Source organism: Pelodiscus sinensis, chromosome 8, assembly GCF_052426305.1.
Source record: "Pelodiscus sinensis isolate ZL-2025 chromosome 8, ASM5242630v1, whole genome shotgun sequence".
NCBI lineage: Eukaryota > Metazoa > Chordata > Testudines > Trionychidae > Pelodiscus > Pelodiscus sinensis.
Window position 1 is genome coordinate 73913742 of NC_143059.1, and position 17455 is coordinate 73931196.

At 45.2% G+C, this 17455-nt stretch overlaps 1 protein-coding gene across 23 annotated transcripts in view; it reads left to right on the forward strand.

Moving 5' to 3' along the window:
- LCOR (ligand dependent nuclear receptor corepressor) overlaps positions 1-17455 on the forward strand; it is a 118887-nt gene that overhangs the window by 29731 nt on the left and 71701 nt on the right. The gene's annotated exons all lie outside the window — the stretch shown is intronic.

The window sequence follows — 17455 nt, forward strand, 5'->3', positions numbered from 1 at the left end:
GATGCAACACTCCATTGAGAGAATTAGGGGACGATAATATTAATGAGTCATCATGGGTTTATGGAAAATAGATTGACTTCTGTACAACATCTATTTGACTTGGTTCCACATGGTATCTTGGTTAAACTAGAAGATGAAATATTACCATGGCCCACACTCAAGGGAATAAAAGCCAGCAAACGTAATGGTAAACAGGGAGTTGTCATTGCGCAGGTGTATTTCTAGGTGGGGTGTTGCAGGAATTGGTTCTTGGCCCTATGCTGGGTAGCATTTTTATCAGTGACTGGAAAGAAAACAGTATAGTTCTTGATAAAGGTCACTCAGAAAAGGGGGAAATGAGGCAGCTAGATCATTGACTCAGTTATTTGCAGGGCTTGACAACAGCGGCAAAAGCTGCTTGCCAGCCCTGCATTGTGCATGTGCAAGAGCCACCGGTAAACGGGGCGCGCGGCTGAAGTTACTTGCCACAGGCGAGTAGATTCTAAAGTTTGTCGAGCCCTGGTTATCTGCATCACTTGTTTTCTTGTACCCATCTTACCAATATATCTGTGCATGCTGGGGCCCATGACTTAGGAGGAGAGGATGATTTTAGTCTGCAGAAGAGAGAAGTGAGGGGGGATTTGATAGCAGCCTTCAACTCCCTGCAGATTAGGCAGTGGTGGCAGATTAGAGAACAAGAGGCCAAGGTCTCAATTGTCGGAGGGAGAGCTCTAGGTTGGATTCTAGGAGGAATTTCACTATGGTAGCACTGAAATGGGTTGGATTAAAGGTTTGTAAGGCCTGGCTTGCCAGGGCCCTGGTTGGAATGATTTAGTTGTGGCTGGTCCTGCTTTGAGCTAGGAATGTAACAGTGTAGTCGACTAACCGATGAGCAAAAGCGTATAGACTAATGCTATAGATTACACGCATCCCCTTCTTCCTCTCAACCCCCCCCCAGTAATTTTTTTTTATCAGGCTGGCCAGCAGCCCAGGCTTGTGCCGGGTCTGGGATGAATCCCCACTTCGGCTCTGCATTTAAAGAGTGTTAGGAGCCAGATGGGCAGGTAGTGTGGCTCAGTTCGAGCTCGGACCGTGTTCAGGAGCTCAGATCCTGCCACCCCGCACTGCTATCTCGGTACCCAAGGCAGCAGCGCAGGGCCACAGGCAGCCGGTTCGCTAGGGGCTGGTTTTTAAACTGGCTCCCCTTGCGGACCAGCTCCTGCCTGGCGCTCCGCGCTGCTGCTTCTGTATCAGGAGTGGGTGTGGCGGGGGGGCTCCTTGAGAGGGTGGCCGGATTGCTCTGGCTGCCGGCCCTGTCCCTGTCCCTGGGAGTAACTGATTCATGAGGTTACTCGATTATTCAGTTAACTGATATTTAACATCCCTACTTTGATCAGGGAGCTGGACTCTAGGGTCGGAAGAGACCGTAGGAGGGCATACTCGTCCATGGTTCTGTGATACACATACGTATGTATGTAAGAACAAAAATGTAGGCCCTGCTTCCAGGATAGTGGATTCTCTTCTGGAAAAGGTTTGGGATGCATGCAGGGCTTTGGAGCAGAGCCCCGAGCTGGAGCTCAGAACAGTGGAGCTCAGAACCAGAGCACAGAAAATCTTGACTGCTCCAGTTTTTTTTTTCATTTTAATCCAAAATGAATGGTATTTTGGCAGAAACTCCTAAAGGTGCCAAAATTTCAGATTGTATAACAATTGATATTAACATCTACTTTACCACTTTACGTAATATGTCACAGTTATTCTCACTTCGGCCGAAATCAAGATTTAATGTACAGATACAAAATTGCAAAGTTTTATTAAAGAATCAGATAATTATCAGACATCCGGCAACACTGCAGACTGCTCCCACCCTTGTGCCAAGGTTAGGCAAGTACGTACCCGTGTAGATTAGTTAGATTAGTATGTGTTTATTTTCAACCTTGTAACCTGTAGCCTCGTTACTTCCCAACAATTAATGTTGTAGTACAGCAATAGCACGTACTAACGCTACGGCACATACCAAATTTCATTGATATATCTATATTAAAGCATTCTTGAGATTAATTAAAAACTTGGAAAATATTGAATAAACTAACTTGCAATTTAGAAATAAAATGTGAGTCAAAACTCGGAGCAGAGGTGGAGCAGTCACTATTGGCGTTGGAGCGGAGCTATTCAAAAATTTGATTACTCCAAATCCCTGGATGCATGGGTACCTTGCGAACTATGAGCTTCATGTGCCAAGAGCTAATGTGACCCTGGGCTGGATAAAGAGGGGCATGTAGAGTAGGAGTAGGGAGGGTATTCTACTTGAGTGGTATTGGAATATTGCAGGGATGGAGAACTTAAGGCTTGGCCCCCGGCTTGCCTCGTCTGGCCCCCAAGGCTCAGGCCTCTCCCCAGCACTGAGAAGCCCATATTAGTGTTCCAGCCTTCTCTCTCTCCCCTTCCCCCCGCTGTCCTTGTGAGGCCCCCGACTGATTTTTTTTTCCTGTGGGTCAGCAGCCCTTCACCCAAAAAAGGTTCCTCACCCCTGAACTATAATATCTGGTTCTGATATCTGCCATTCAAGAGCAATGTTGATAAATTGGAGCGAGTTCAGAGGAGAGCCAGAAGAATCCTCTAGAGCAGCATTTCCCAAACTACGGGCTGTGTCCCGGTAATACCGGGCCTCAGCGTGGCTGCCAGAGTGTCCAGACTGCTTGGGTTCCCCAAGCCCTTAGCCGGGCTGGGCGGATGCAGCCGTATGTTTCAGGGTCCCGGCAGAGGCATAGTGAGGGTTACCAGGTAAGCTCTTATTGCTGGCTGTGGAGGGGATAGGAGGGGCTGGATATGGACCGCAGGGTTGGGGCAGTGGAGGTGCCCGGGGGAGATAGGGAGGGGAACCAGCTGGCAGAAGCAGCACTGCCCAGGGGAGTTCGTGGGGGTGGGAACCAGCTGGCGGGGTCAGTGAAGCTGGCTGGGGGAGATCACGTGGCAGGGCTGGCCGGGGGTGGCAGGGGGCAGTGGGACTTGCCAGGGGAGATGGTGTGGGTGGGAACTGGCTCGTGGGGGCAGTGAGGCTGGCTAGGGGAGACCGTGGGGCTGGCTGGGGAACTGGCCGTCGGAAGCAGGGGTGGGGGAGGGGGGGCAGTGGGGCTGGCCAGGGTAGATCACGGGTGGGGGGTGGAGAAACCAGCTCGCTGGGGCAGCAGGGCTTGCCAGGAGAGATCGGCTTGGGGGGGGGGGGGGGGGGGGTACAGTTCAGGGCGCACACAGATCCTAAATAAAAATGTAAAAGCAGGGCCTTTTAAATATCCCCACTGCTGCCAGTGAGGTTGAAAGGCACTACAGTGTGTCAGAATGGAGAGAGCCTGGCGCATCCACCATCCGGAATGAGAATATGGATTAAAAAATTCCAAAGATGATGTCAGCTTTCTGAAAATAAATGAGCCCCTTTTCAATACAGTGTGGTGGTGCAGGGTTTTATTGGATTACCGTCCATTTTTCCAATCCATATTCCCTTAACTTGCTGGTAAGAATATTGTGGGTGGCCGTATCAAAAGCTTTGCTAAAGCTGGCTCGGGGGGCTTTGGGAGGACCAAAACCACCATATTTGTAATTTGCTTAATGAATATGCAGATGAATGTTACAGGTCCTCCAAAAGCTCGTGAATGGATTTACTGGTCCTTGTGTCAAAAAGTTTGGGAACCCCTGGTCTAGAGAGCTAAGTAATTGTTATGCCCTAAGCCCTTATCTGCTGTACCAAAGTTGATCCCTCTCTAACCTAGGAATAGCAGGCACTATAATTGGGGCCAGGTGCTTTAGAAAATGCCGCCTTGGGAGCTAAAATCAGCTGTACCTCACCCTCCAGCTGAAATGTCTGCTTTACCGGCGCTTTTCACCATGCTTCTCTGTAGGAAGACAAGGTCATCTGCTGTGAGGCACTCCTGTTCATCCTGCAATTATCCTCTCCACTTCTGGATGTTTTGGATCCTTTCTGAGCCCTTAATCTCATCCCTTCCCTAGACCACCTACCCTTGTTGCAAGGGACTGGAGGCCCTCTGCTCAAAGGAGAGAGAGTGCTCTAGTGAATGTGAAGGGGTCATTCTTCCTAATAAAGTTTTTTTTTTTTCCCTCATTCTCATTCTGTCCAAGTTAGACTGTAGTGTGGGAGACTTCCTTCCTGCTTCTGCTGCATTACCCTGTTCTACAGCTCTAAGGGTTTTGAAGAAGGGGGTTAGGAAGCAGGTTTATTTTGTAGTAAGAAGTAATAAACCTGCTATAGGGTCACTGGGAACCCAGAACTCAAACATAAAGACTCAAGTTATTTAAGAAAAGTAGGTAACTTAGTATTTTAAAGGGGAGAGGAAAAGAAATTGGACACTTTCACCTGTGGAATTAGACTTAGCCCATCTACATTCTTTTCCATGTGAGTGACCTGCTAATATTCTTCCATATTCTCAAAAGGTTTCCTAGTAAAGGGGAAAGCAAAAGAGAAGGAAGTTGCCAATTCTCTGGTTCATAAAAAATGGAAATGGTGACTGACTGTTTTTGGATGGTGGGACACAGAGGGGGAAGAGATCCATTAGACAAATCTAGTAATAACATCCCTTCAAAATGGCTCTAAACCTGCCTAACAATGTAAGTGAGATCCTTGCTGTTCCTCGAGATGATTACCTGTTGGTGCTTAGATTCAAAGGCTGTCTGGGCCACCTGTAAAATTATTTTCAGTAGAGACCAAAAGGAGCTGTACAACAGCGCCTGCCTGCCTGCCCGCCCATTGAGTGAGGGTATGTCTACACTTGCACCCTCTTTCAAGAGAGCTGCAACTGAAGACATTTGAAATGGCAAATGAAGCTGGGATTTAAATATCCCGTGCTTCATTTGCATAATCGTGTTATGGCGCTCTTTCGAAATACAAAATGTGGTATAGAGGCAGTTATTTTGGGAGAACACCCTTCAAAATAACCCTTGCTCCTCATAAAATGAGGCTAATAGTTATTTCGGCGGAAGGGTGTTCTCCCGAAATAACTGCCTCTATACCACATTTTGTATTTTGAAATAGCACCAAAATGCTATTATGCAAATGAAGCACAGGGTATTTAAATCCCAGCTTCATTTGCAATTTCAAATGTCTTCATTTGCATCCCTCTCTCAAAGAGGGTGCAAGTGTAGACATACCCTATGCGAGGACAGCCGAAGAATCTATTAACTCCACTGTCTGTTTAGATAGCACGGAGTTGTACAAAATACAAATATGGGTCTTATCTGAGCTGAACACAGCTGTGGCCTACTGGAAAGACAGTTATCCTATCAGAAGGGGACTTGTTCCTAAAAGAGACCTACTGTTTGAGTGTTTTGATACTAAGAAAGGGGGACCATGTAAATACATCATTTTAATAGACCCAGTTCTGAGCTTCAACAACCTCTTTCACCACAACCACTTTGTGTTGAGATGTTACATTAAAAGCAAGAGGGTGAGGTCTCCTATTATCTAAAGTGCCTGAACACAGAAAAGAAAACTGTCATTAGGTGGCTTGAGAGTTTGCAACTGTGCACATACAGATGATGGACTAGAAGCAGGAAGGGATGGTATTAGTAAAGCATAAATTATACAATAAGCAAATGTCTTTAAGAGACCCGTAGCAGCTTCCTTTTTATAGGCCACCTCATGATCTTTGATATAAAATTAAGATTTGTTTATCAGTGCAATGAGCAAATGCCCTTAACATGTAGCCTATCTAAGTTACTTGCCCATAGATCATTGTAAGAATTCTCAGGGTACTGCTAGCTCCATGAAGACTGAAAGGTTTACTTTGTCCATCTTTAATGAGACCAGTTACCTGATGAGCTGCCAAGAACAGCTTCTCCCAGGATCAGGGGCTCTCTGGCATTTGCAAGTTACAGCCTTTGCAGTTCACCTGGAGAGTCTTGTGCCCTGTCTTCCTGATTCACTAAAGCATGAGTTCCTCTCTATTGATGAAGTTTTAACAGGTTTGCAAATCCTTGCCACGTGACTATTCGAGACAAATGGTCATTACAACAGTGTGCTTTTGCTTAGGAAAGCGCTGTTCCATAATAGTCATCTGCTCTCTCTGTTCCTCATGCACGCATCTTTGCACAGCATCGGCCTCTCAAGTGAACACTGAATGGACTCTTCAGAGATCTGCAGCAGTTTCTCAATGCCCATCATAGGTCTCATGGCATCCCTCAGATAAAATGTGCTCTAGACCAAGAGTAATTGCATTGCATGGAACCATGCGCCCTTCCAGCCGGATGTCAAAACCCACCTCCCTTCCACGTTCTCTAGAGCAAAGGGAAGCTCCAGTGCACAATAGATTAAGCTGGTCACAGATCCTCTCTACCCTTAGCAAAGAGAGTGAGATGGCCCCAGATCTTTCTCTTCGTATACAGCCATGGTGTCCAGCACTCTAGTCACATGTGGGTATTTGGCTAGTTCGCCACAGAACTGGGTGGACACAACGGTATACAAAATAAAAGCTGACCAGGGTATTATTTTAACATGTGCACCGAGTGATATCCCATGTGGGAGCCTAAGTGAGCTGACAGAATTTCCTGTCTTGGGGGATTTTCTTAGATTGAAGCAAACCAAATTCCAGAAGCTTCAGTTAGGCTTGTCTCTGTGGATCCCTGCGTAGAATCCAGTTTCCAGCCGAAAGGCTGATATGCAAGGCAAACACGCTTTTGTTAGGCTCCACAATACAAGGCCAAGGCCAAGGCCAAGGAAGAATTCAATGATCTTGTGTTTTTATTGAAACTAATGAACTTCTCAAATACTTGTTCTGAGCATTTTGTATTGGTTAAAATGTTCATTTCAAGGCCAGTTGGTTGAAGCAGTAGTAGTAGTAGTACCATTAGCCAATGGTACTACTACTACCATCTACTTCAAGACAGACCCAAGAAAACCAACAGTAGAACACCACTTGTCATCACCTACAACCCCCAACTTAAACCTGTCCAACACATTATCAATAAACTACAGCCTATACTGGAACAGGATACCATACTCCAAGAGGCTCTGGGAGACAGACCCATAGTCTCCTATAGACAACCACCTAACCTCAAGATGATTCTTACCAACCACCACAGGACATACCACACTAATACCAACCCTGGTACCTTCCCTTGCAACAAACCCCGTTGCCAGCTTTGTCCACATATTCACTCTGCTGATACCATTATTGGACCTAACCAAGTGAGTTATAAGATCAAGAACACATATTCCTGCGCATCCAGAAATCTAATCTATGCTATCATGTGCCGAAAGTGTCCGTCTGCTATGTACATTGGACAAACATCTCAGACACTTTGCCAAAAGATTAATGCCCACAAAACAGATATCAGACAAGATTACAAAGAAAAAACAGTTTCTTTCCATTTTAACCAGAAAGGACACTCTCTCAATGACTTAACCACCTGCATTCTGCTACAAAGACCTTTTACATCTGCACTTGAAAGGGAATCCTCTGAACTGTTATTCATGTTAAAATTCGACACTCTCTGAGAAGGAATGAACAAACACTCAAACTATCTTACCCATTACCAAGATAGCTTCCCCAATTATCACCTCTAATACCATTAGCTCACAGACATCCCACTCTCCCCACCTCTAATATCAATTCACAGACACTTACCTTCCTTCCTTTTCCCCCCCCCCCCCCGCATCCCCCTTCTGTTCTGCAATGTGATTTGTCCTTTTCATATGTGTTCATTTTTTTTAATTGTATCCTTTGGTATATATGGTTGTGACTATTTTCTTCCACTATTTGATCTGAGGAAGTGGGTCTGGCCCACAAAAGCTCATCATCTAATACCGTGGTCCCCAACACGGTGCCCGTGGGCGCCATGGCGCCCGCGGGGCCATTTCTCTGCGCCCGCCAAGTGCTCAGGGCTGGCCTGGCCCCGGGCACGTGGCGCATGCGCGGTGCCGGAGCCGCCCCGGGCGCGTGGCGCACGGTGAGCCCCGGCCCCGGGGACGCTGCGGATTCAGCCCCTGCGGTGCATGGGGGGGAGAGAGCGCCGGCCCTGGCCCCGGGCGCGCGGCGCTTGCGGGGGGAGGAAGCGCTAGCGCCGGCTCCGGGCACATGGCGCTTGGGGGAGGGAGGGGAGAGAGCGCTAGCGCCGGCCCCGGGCGCGCGGCGCTTGATGGGAGAGTGCCGGCCCCCGGAATGCGGCTATGGGGGGGGCCCCGCCCCCGCCTCCCTCCCCCGCGCCCGGCGGGCGAACGGCCACGCCCGTGGGTGAACGGCCACGCCCCCTGGCGCCCGGCAACCCCAAAAGGTTGGGAACCACTGATCTAATAAACCATCTTGTTAGTCTTTAAAGTGCTACATTGTCCTGCATTTTGCTTCAGCTACCCCAGACTAACACGGCTACATTTCTATCCTTATAGACTAACTGAAGTGTTGGAGCATAAGCTTTCATGGGCAAAGACCCACTTAGTCAGATGCATGTAGTGGAAATTTCCAGAGGCAGGTATAAATATGCAGGCTAGAATTGGACTAGAGATAACGAGGTGAATCCAGTCAGGGAGGATGAGGCCCACTTTTAGTTCTGATCTGGAGGTGTGAATACCAAGAGAGGAGAAGCTGCTTTTGTAGTTAGCGAGCCATTCACAGTCTTTGTTTAATCCAGAGTTGGTGTCAAACTTGAAGATGAACTGTAGCTCAGCGGTTTCTCTTTGAAGTCTGGTCCTGACGTTTTTTTGCTGCAGGATGGCTCCCTTTAGATCTGCAATTGTGTGTCCAGGGAGATTGAAGTGTTCCCCTACAGGTTTTTGTATGTTGCCATTCTAGGAGGAGGGTCTGTTTTTCCTAGTGCATCTCAAATTGTATGGTGTGGTTCTAGCCAACTGCTTTTTTCATTTTTCCCTTTAAATTCTCTGTATAGTGTCTATCTCAGTGTTTCTTAAACTATGTTCTGTGGCACACCTGCATGCCACAAGGTAGTCAGAGGTGTGCCGTGGAGGACAACAGAGTTCAAAATGGCCTCCCTTAAAGGGGCAGGTGACCCTTTTTATTTTATTTCTAGAAGAAGAAGGTCCCAACGTCTAGTTTGTGGAGCACTGTCTGATGCTCAGAAGAAAAGTTGGTGGGTCACATGGGGTCAGCTAGTCTTGATTTCCAGTTGCTAAGATACATTACAGTACATCATTTCACTTTTCCTAATGCTGCTTTTCTATTTAAACAGTTGCTGCAAAGATGTGTCCTCATGAATGGAAGAGAAGGGTTAGAAAAGAAAGAGAGGTGGTCGGCCAGACAATAGCTCTTAGTATGGACCACATTTTATTACAAAGTTGGCAAAATCCTGATTTTAAGCATCCGCAGGAAGGCAGGTTAATGAAAGTCAGCATGTAAAGTCAGGCTCTTCTTCCCATCCTCACACTTTCCAAACCCCTAGAACATTTGCTCAGTCTGCCAGAGCAAATCTCACACCGTGAGAAGATGAAGTAACTGCTGCCACTTAGAAATCTAGAAAATCCGAGGATTGTGTCATCGTCTTGGTCTGAGACTGAAGTGTCACTGTGGTGCTTGAGTCTCCTCCAGACAAAAATGTCCCCATAACCTCAGGTACCATTTGCTCCACTCCTGTGTTGAACTCGACTGGACACTAGTCGAATGGATGAGTCTGCACTGGCTTGCATGTGTTCTGGCCTTAGAAGAGAAGTGTGAGTCCTTGTCCCGTCCCAGGCTCCTGTAGTTCCATAGTTTGTCTGTGTGCCTTAGTTCCCCAACTGTGAAGTGTGGCTAGGAGTGCTCCCGGTCCTCATAGGGTGTTGTGAACCTAATACATTAGGTTATGGGGGCTGGTAAGTACCTAATATGTCTAGACTGCTGCAGAGAGTTGTACTGGATAATTGCCTATCCACTAGGGATGTAATAGTGTAGTCAATTAACCTTAATGTTATAGACTACATGCATTCTCCTCTTCCTCCCCCCCCCCCCCCCCAGTAAATTTTTCAGCAGGCTGGAAAATAGCTCAGCTCAGTCCTGGCTTGCGATGGGACTGGGACCGAACACCCTTCTGTGGCTCTGCATTTAAAGTTTTAGGAGCCAGGTGGGCAGGCAACCAGCCTCAGGTTTGGCTCATGCCAGGTCTGGGAGCTCAGACTGCCCCTGGACAGGAACTGCTGTAGCAGAGGCAGTAACACAAGGTAACAGGCAACAGGTCTGTGCGGGGTGCTGGCTCCCCTCGTGGACAAGCTCCTGCCTGGCACCCCGCCCTGCTGCCTCTGCGTTGGAGGTAGCAGTGCAGACTGGCAGGGATCTCCTCGGGACTGGGACTGGAGTGCTGGCTGCCGGCTCCACCCACAGGGACTACAGAATAGTCAACTAACCAATAATTCACGAGGTTACTCGACTATTCAGTTAACAGATATTTAACTTTCCCACTACCCATGTGGATAGCTGTCTTACCGGGGATTCCACAGGGCGTTCTGGTGTGTATGTTACACTGTTGAAGACACTTGGGGTTGCAACATTATTAGCATATGAGTATAAAAAGACCCCACTCCACCTTTTCCACAACAGCTGGTTTCCAGCATTAGGGGTTTGGACCAGGGCAATTGGCTGGGACCTTTAAATGCAGGGGGGCCCTGCAAAGCTGAGCTGCTTGGGCTTTGGCCTCAGCCCCAGAAGGGTGGGGCTCAGAGGCCCCAGCCTTCAGTCCTGCACAGCAAGGCTTTGATTTTCAGCCCTGAGCCCTACAGAATCTAACGCCAGCCCTGCTTGCAGCTTCCCCCCCACACCCGTGGACCTGACAGCCCTGACTGGAAACTACTTGATCTAGTCCAGACTCCTGGACTCAAGGTGCAGGACTAATTAATTAGACCATTGCTTCCAAGTGTTTGTCTAACCAGTTCTTAAAAACCTCCAATGACACAATCTCCCTAGGCAATGTATAGCACTTGATAATTTATTTTAAAAAATCAACACGAACTGTCTAGTGAGTTCCTAAGCCAGCTCTTTAAAGACTTTTGCATCCTAGTTACGAATTACAGTGGTCTCCTGTAGTAGCTGTTGTTTAACCTCTTCCTTTGTTACTGTTGGACTGGAAAGCACAGTATCATTATCCGACATGAATATATCATCCTGCTTTTCCCTATATACAGCAGAACAATAACTAAACACTGTGGTTTTTCCACATTACTGACATTTCTACTATTTGCATAAAGTAACAGACTTCTGCTATTGCTAGGATTCGTTTTTTTCTTAATGTGCTTAACTTTTCTGGCCCTTGACTTCTCATTATCCATTTTCTATAATTCTTGGTTTCTAAATTATATTCGTGACTAGCAATTTGTCCCTTTTTTTCTGTGTGTGTGTGTGTGTGTGTGTGTGTGTGTGTGTGTGTGTGTGTGTGTATTAGGACCGTCAGTTAAGTCATATGATTAAATTTGAGTCAATTGCAATTACAAAAATTAATTGCTGTTTTAATCACACTGTTAAAATAGACTATCAGTTGAAATGTATTAAATATTTTGGATGTTTTTCTACATTTTCATGTATATTGATTTCAATTAACACAAAATATAGTACAGTTGTCCCAATATTTTTATTAGAAATATTTGCATTGTAAAATAAGATACATAATATTTTTCAACTTGCATCATAAGGTATTATAGTGCAATCTCGATCATAAAAGTACAGCTTACAAATGTAGAATTATTTTTTTTTACATAGCTTCATTCAAAACCATGTAAAACTTCAGTGCCTACAAGTCACTTCATTCATGCTGCTTGTTTAGCCAATCAGAGAAACAGATTTGTTTGTTTTTCCGAGATAATGCATCCTTGTTTCTTGTTCACATTGTCACCTGAAAGTGAGAACAGGCATTCTTGTGGCACTTTTGTAGCCAGCATTGCAAGGTGTTTACATACCCGAGGTGCTAAATATTCGTATACCCCTTCATGTTTCAGCCACCATTCCAGAGGACATGCTTTAGTACTGATTCCCACTAAAAATAATGCATTAATTAAATGTGTGACTGAAGATTTTGAGGGAGAATTTCTCCTGTTTTACCCATATTCTGCCATATAGCTCATATGATGGCAGTCTTCGATGATGACCTAGCACCTGTTTGTTTTAAGAACACTTTCACTGTAGATTTGACACAATGTGCAGAGGTACCTGTGACGTAGTGGGGGGGTACCTTGCTGGTTGCTATGCTGGGCAGTGGGTTGAGAGTTACCTCCACTGGCTGCTGGCTGTAGCGTGGCCCAGCAGGGCAGGGGATGAGTCATTATGCAAAGAGGGTCTCTCAGCCTGTCTGACCAGCTACCCCCCCAAGGAGAGAAACAAAGGAAGGTGGATGCCGCCCCTAGCTGTGGGGCAGGGCTGGAAGAGAGTTAGTTAGTTTCTGTCTGGGATCATGGAGGAAGCAGCCTAGGCAACAGGCTGGGATTTAGGAGCCCAGGCTCTCCCATCTCAAGGGGGGCTGAGGCATCGTAGGCCTGCCCTGTAACCAGATTACATCTGTGCTGTGCTGTATCCTGGAGGAGCAATAAACTCCCTCTATTCTACTGGCTGGGGGAGTCTGTTTGTGCCATTTCGGGGGTGCAGGAGATGGGAAAACCCCAACGCGCCGTCACAGTACCTATGTGAGATTTCTAAAAAGAGCTACAGTACTCCACTTAAGGTTTAAGAATTTGAAGTGCCTTCCAAAATCTGAGAATGAGGTGTGGCGCATGCTTTCAGAATTCTCAAAAGAGCAACAATTCCGATGCTGAAACGCCAGAACCCAAACCACCAAAAAAGAAAATTAATGTTCCGATGGTAATAACTGACTCAGATGATGATGGTCAACATGCATTGGTCTGCTCTGCTTTAAATTAACAAGCAGAACCCTCATCAGCATGGATGCACGTCCTCCATAATGGTTCTTGAAGCACAAAGGGATATCTGGCATGTAAATATCTTACAACACTGGTCATATGAATGCTTGTTCTCACTTTCAGGTGGGGTTATAAAGAAAAAGCAGGCAGTGTTATCTACCAGAAACATGAACTAGTTTGATTGAGCAATTAACTGAATAAGAAGTAGGACTGAGTAGATTTGTAGGCCCTAAAGTTTTACATTTAGTTTTTGAATGTAGGGAGTTTTTCATACATCGGTCCACATTTGTAAAATCATAAATCTTGAAAGACTGCACTACAGTATTTCTAATGGGAGAATTGAAAAATAGTATTTTTTTACAGTGCAAATATTTGTACTCAAATAGTGAGCACTGTACACTTTGTATTCTGTACTGTAATCAATATATTTGAACATGTAGAAAACATCCAAAATATCTAAATAGTAATTCTATTTAACAATGTGATTAATCAGGATTAGTGTTTAATTGCTTGACAGCTTGTGTGTGTGTGTGTGTGTGTGTGTGTGTGTGTGTGTGCGCGCGTGCGCGCACTCACTCATGTATGTATCTTATGTGTGTAGTACTTATAGCTGCTATCATTCCCATTTAAACCAGGTTGTTTTTTTTAATCAGCACAATCTTTCTTGATTGTGGCTTACTGGACTTTTGGTGAAAGGCTCTTAAAGAGCTTCCTAGCTGTTCATATCTTTCTCATTGCATTCTTTCTCCCCACTGAATTGGTTCATAATAGGGATGTGAAGGTCTAGTTGACTAGTTGCTTCCCCCTCCCCCCGCTGCCTCGATCATATAGTACTTCAAAATGACAGCACCACTTGAAGCCTAGGTCCAGACCCTGAGCTCCAAGTGACGCTGCCACTTTGAAATGCTGTGTGCAGCCTGGGGCCAGCTGGGGTGTCCGCAGGCTGCACACTGCGTTTCAAAGTTACAGCACTGCGTGGAGCCTGGGATCAACTGGGGACTGACCCCAGGCTCCACATGGCGCTTTCGCCTATGAAGTGTAGCAACAGCACTAGGGCGGAGGTGCCCCATTGACTAATCGAATAGTTGATGCAAAATGCACCGACTATTCGATTAGTCAGTCGATACTTAACATCCTTAGTTCATACTGGCTTTCAGTTTTGTGAAACTGATGTTTTAAAAGCACCACTTATATATTTTACTGGTCTGGGTTTTATTCAGTTTGCACATCATACATGTGGTCAAGTGACGATCCCTTGTATCTACTCTACCATTATTTTGAGTTCTGTGATCAGTTCTATGCCTGTCAAGATGAAGTGTCATGTAAATTCTCCCATCCTGGATGCACCGCTTTTTGGGTTAGGAAATTGTTTGTAGTGGAATCATCTGGGTGAAAGTGAGTAGATGTAAACAGAGGTGACGTGCTGTGTTTCAGCAACTCTGTGTCTGGCAAAGCAGAGCGTGTGAGTAAAGAGGCTATAGCGGGGCTTTGCTGATGGTGGCAGAGCAAAATTTGCATGGCCGGCATTAACTGCATTTCCTTATCTTCAGATGCCTGAGTTGTTGCTCAGCTCTGCATTCTCCATGGGCACCTCATAGCACCAACCAGCCACAACTCTGCATTAATGCTTTGGTCATGGAATTCTCTGATCTCTCCTTCTCCAACTCTTTCCACATGTTGTGTTGTTTTAGAAAGTTCTCAATCAGTTAAAACAACTTTCAGGTCCTACCCAAAATGAGCGTGTGTATTTTTGTGCTCTCGTTAGTGGACTCAGCAGGTGGCCCACTACAGTAGTGACAGACTTTTCCCAAATGCCAAAGACACAGATTTAGGATACCTGTAAATCAGTTGTGGGCACATTGCTATCACGGTATCCTTTGGGATAGTTTTGAACTAAAGGGTTATGGTAATTCAAACTGGAACATGTTTACTTTCTTGGATCCCTTTGTGTCATCGTTTCTTTTCTGATACCACCATTGTTACAGGCAAAAACTTGCCTAGCTAAGCATTAAGATGTCTCGTTAAGTAGTGTTGTAAAACCCAAATCTTGCTGTTATCATAATCTTATGCATGATACAAAATTGAGGAAAGTAACAGCATGACGACAACTCTCATGGCTCTTTGGCTTTTATTGTTAGATCTGTCATTACTGCGTATGTAGTTATTACACATTAAGGTGATGTCCACGATAGGGATTTAAGCAACTAGTCGACTATCTAGTAAGCATATGCTTATCTATCAGAAGGGTCACAAGAGGGGGAGCCTGAGTCGGGAGCAGGAGCTTAAAAGCCGATTCCCGCAAACACCGTCTCTGTGGGGGGCAAGAGAAGTAGAGGCACAGCAGAAACAGCGTAAGCAGGGACTGAGGCATTCTCTTCTCATGCAGCTTCTGCAGCAGTTCTGCTTTTGAAATGTACACGAGACCAGCAGGGCTCTTGCTACAGTTCAGAGGTGGAGGTGCCCTTATAGACTAATGAAATCCCATCGACTACTCGATTAGTTAATTACTCCAAATTTAACATCCCCCAGTCTGCACCTCGGCTAGTGTCCAACTCTGGGGAAGTAGGTGAGGACTAAGAACCATAAACAAAACATTGTGCTGTCCCTGAGTTTGATGATGCTTCCCCTTTTGAGGGGGGGAGCCTCACTAATATTTTGTAATATTTTAAGCAGCCTTATTAGTGGTTAAGCAGGGCAGAAGTTGTTAGATCCTTATTGGGTCTAAAAGAAGACCTGAAGTGCTTACATCCTAGTGAGATCTTTTGCAAAACTTGAAGTGTTCAGCCACTGTTCTGCTGAATATGGTTTAGGATTACTGTTGCTTATAGCATCATGGCTCCATAATACGTCTTTGCCAGGTCACATGTTTGGAGGTGGGTGGGAAGATAGTCTCCATTCTCAGTTGCCTAGGTAAATGAGGAAATGCACTCGGGTGCTAACTGAACATGGTATGAAAACCTGGAGAGTCAACCTGCTTTACTGAGCTTTGCTGCCGTTAGTGTGGAAATGGCACACCCAGGGTTTGAATCAGCACTTCATGAAGGGGAGTATAATTGTGGAGAAGAGAATTCACATTCTCTTCCAAGGCTGGGTTAACGGGGCAGCAGTTTGTTGGTGTATATAAGGGAGGATCTCAAAGATCACCTGCAAACGTGGGTGATTGGATTGACAGAGAAAGCATGACATGCATGTGTGCATGGGATTTTTAACCATACAGACACACATCAGGAAGGTCAACGTGAAGTCTCCTCTCCCCAGATTTTGCTACAAGACTTCTTTGAGGCTGAGTTGTTAACTCACACCTAAAATAATGCTTTTGGACATTGAAAGAAATGGGTGTGAACAATATAGCTTTTAAAAAAATATAAAACTGCATTCTCTGTTGTGATTTTGAGGTTTTTGCCTGCTTTGCTAATTCTCCAGACACTATAGAGCTTTCTAGAGTGAATAAACTCTAACTTCTAATGAGGGAGCAAAAAAACAAATAAAATAAAAACCCAACCTAAAAAAAGCCCAGGACTTTTTTGGGCTTTATGAATACATTATAAAGAATAAAAAGACAAATTGTTTTTTCTTTGTTGTTGAAAGTGGGCCATAAAAGGAAGATAGGTTTTAAAAAGTATAGAAGCTTAGATTCTGTGGAACAATGTGGGAGATACTAAAAACTGCAGGAAACCTCCCCCCCCCCCAAAAAAAAATCTTGGGATCTTCATTCTCCCTCGCCCCTCATTGCCTGTGACTTGTGATGTCTCTGCTCCCCCACCCTGCTCTGTAGCTGCTGTGAGCTATCAAACACTGATACAGATGCTGAAGGTATACACACAAGGGACTTAACAAAGGCAGCCATGTTAATTTTTATTCCATTTGAAATGCAGGGAGAAAATCCTCTTCCAATGGGAAAAGGACAAAATCAATGGGAAAGGATATGTTCTTTTCAAACTTCTAAGAGCAGTGACAATAGAGGAAAAAATAGTATAAAAAGTAGGCTGTTCCTTTTTCAAGACTGTTTCCTGTGCATTTTGTATTCATTCTGCATAAATGCTTTTTTAGGGGGAGGGAGGAGGGGATCCTAAGTGAACATAATATGGCAAGTCTTATTCCACCTTTGCTATGTTTCACTCTACTTTTTTTGGGGTGGTGGTGGTGAGGATTGGGCTACATGGCTGTTCTGCTAGGTCCTTAGTATAATTTTTGAATACATTCATTCTTCCTTTATTTGCCATTTAATGTCAAGAATTGCACATAAGATGTTCTGCCGTTGCTATGCAACTGCTAAATCCAATATTTAATATTAATAAAAACTGAGTGGCATTAACATCAGTAAGAACAGTGGGCTAGCGAACTACGATTGTACAATATGCAGGCTGTAAAACTCGGCCGTGATTTCAGTATGCTGTTGAATGCATGACAAATTGCGGGGCATGAGTCACTGTCAGTTACTATTTTAAGAATGGTGAGTTTGAGTTAAATCTGAGCATCAATGATTTTTGTAACAACAAAGAAGTTAAGAGGTGGGGTTGATTGGCCAGATGACTTCGGGGTTTATTTCAGAAGTGAATTGTTATGGGTCATTGTCCCATCAATAATAGCAAAGGAGTCAAAATGTAAAGCATAAAGGGTCAATACCCTGATTCTTCTATTTTT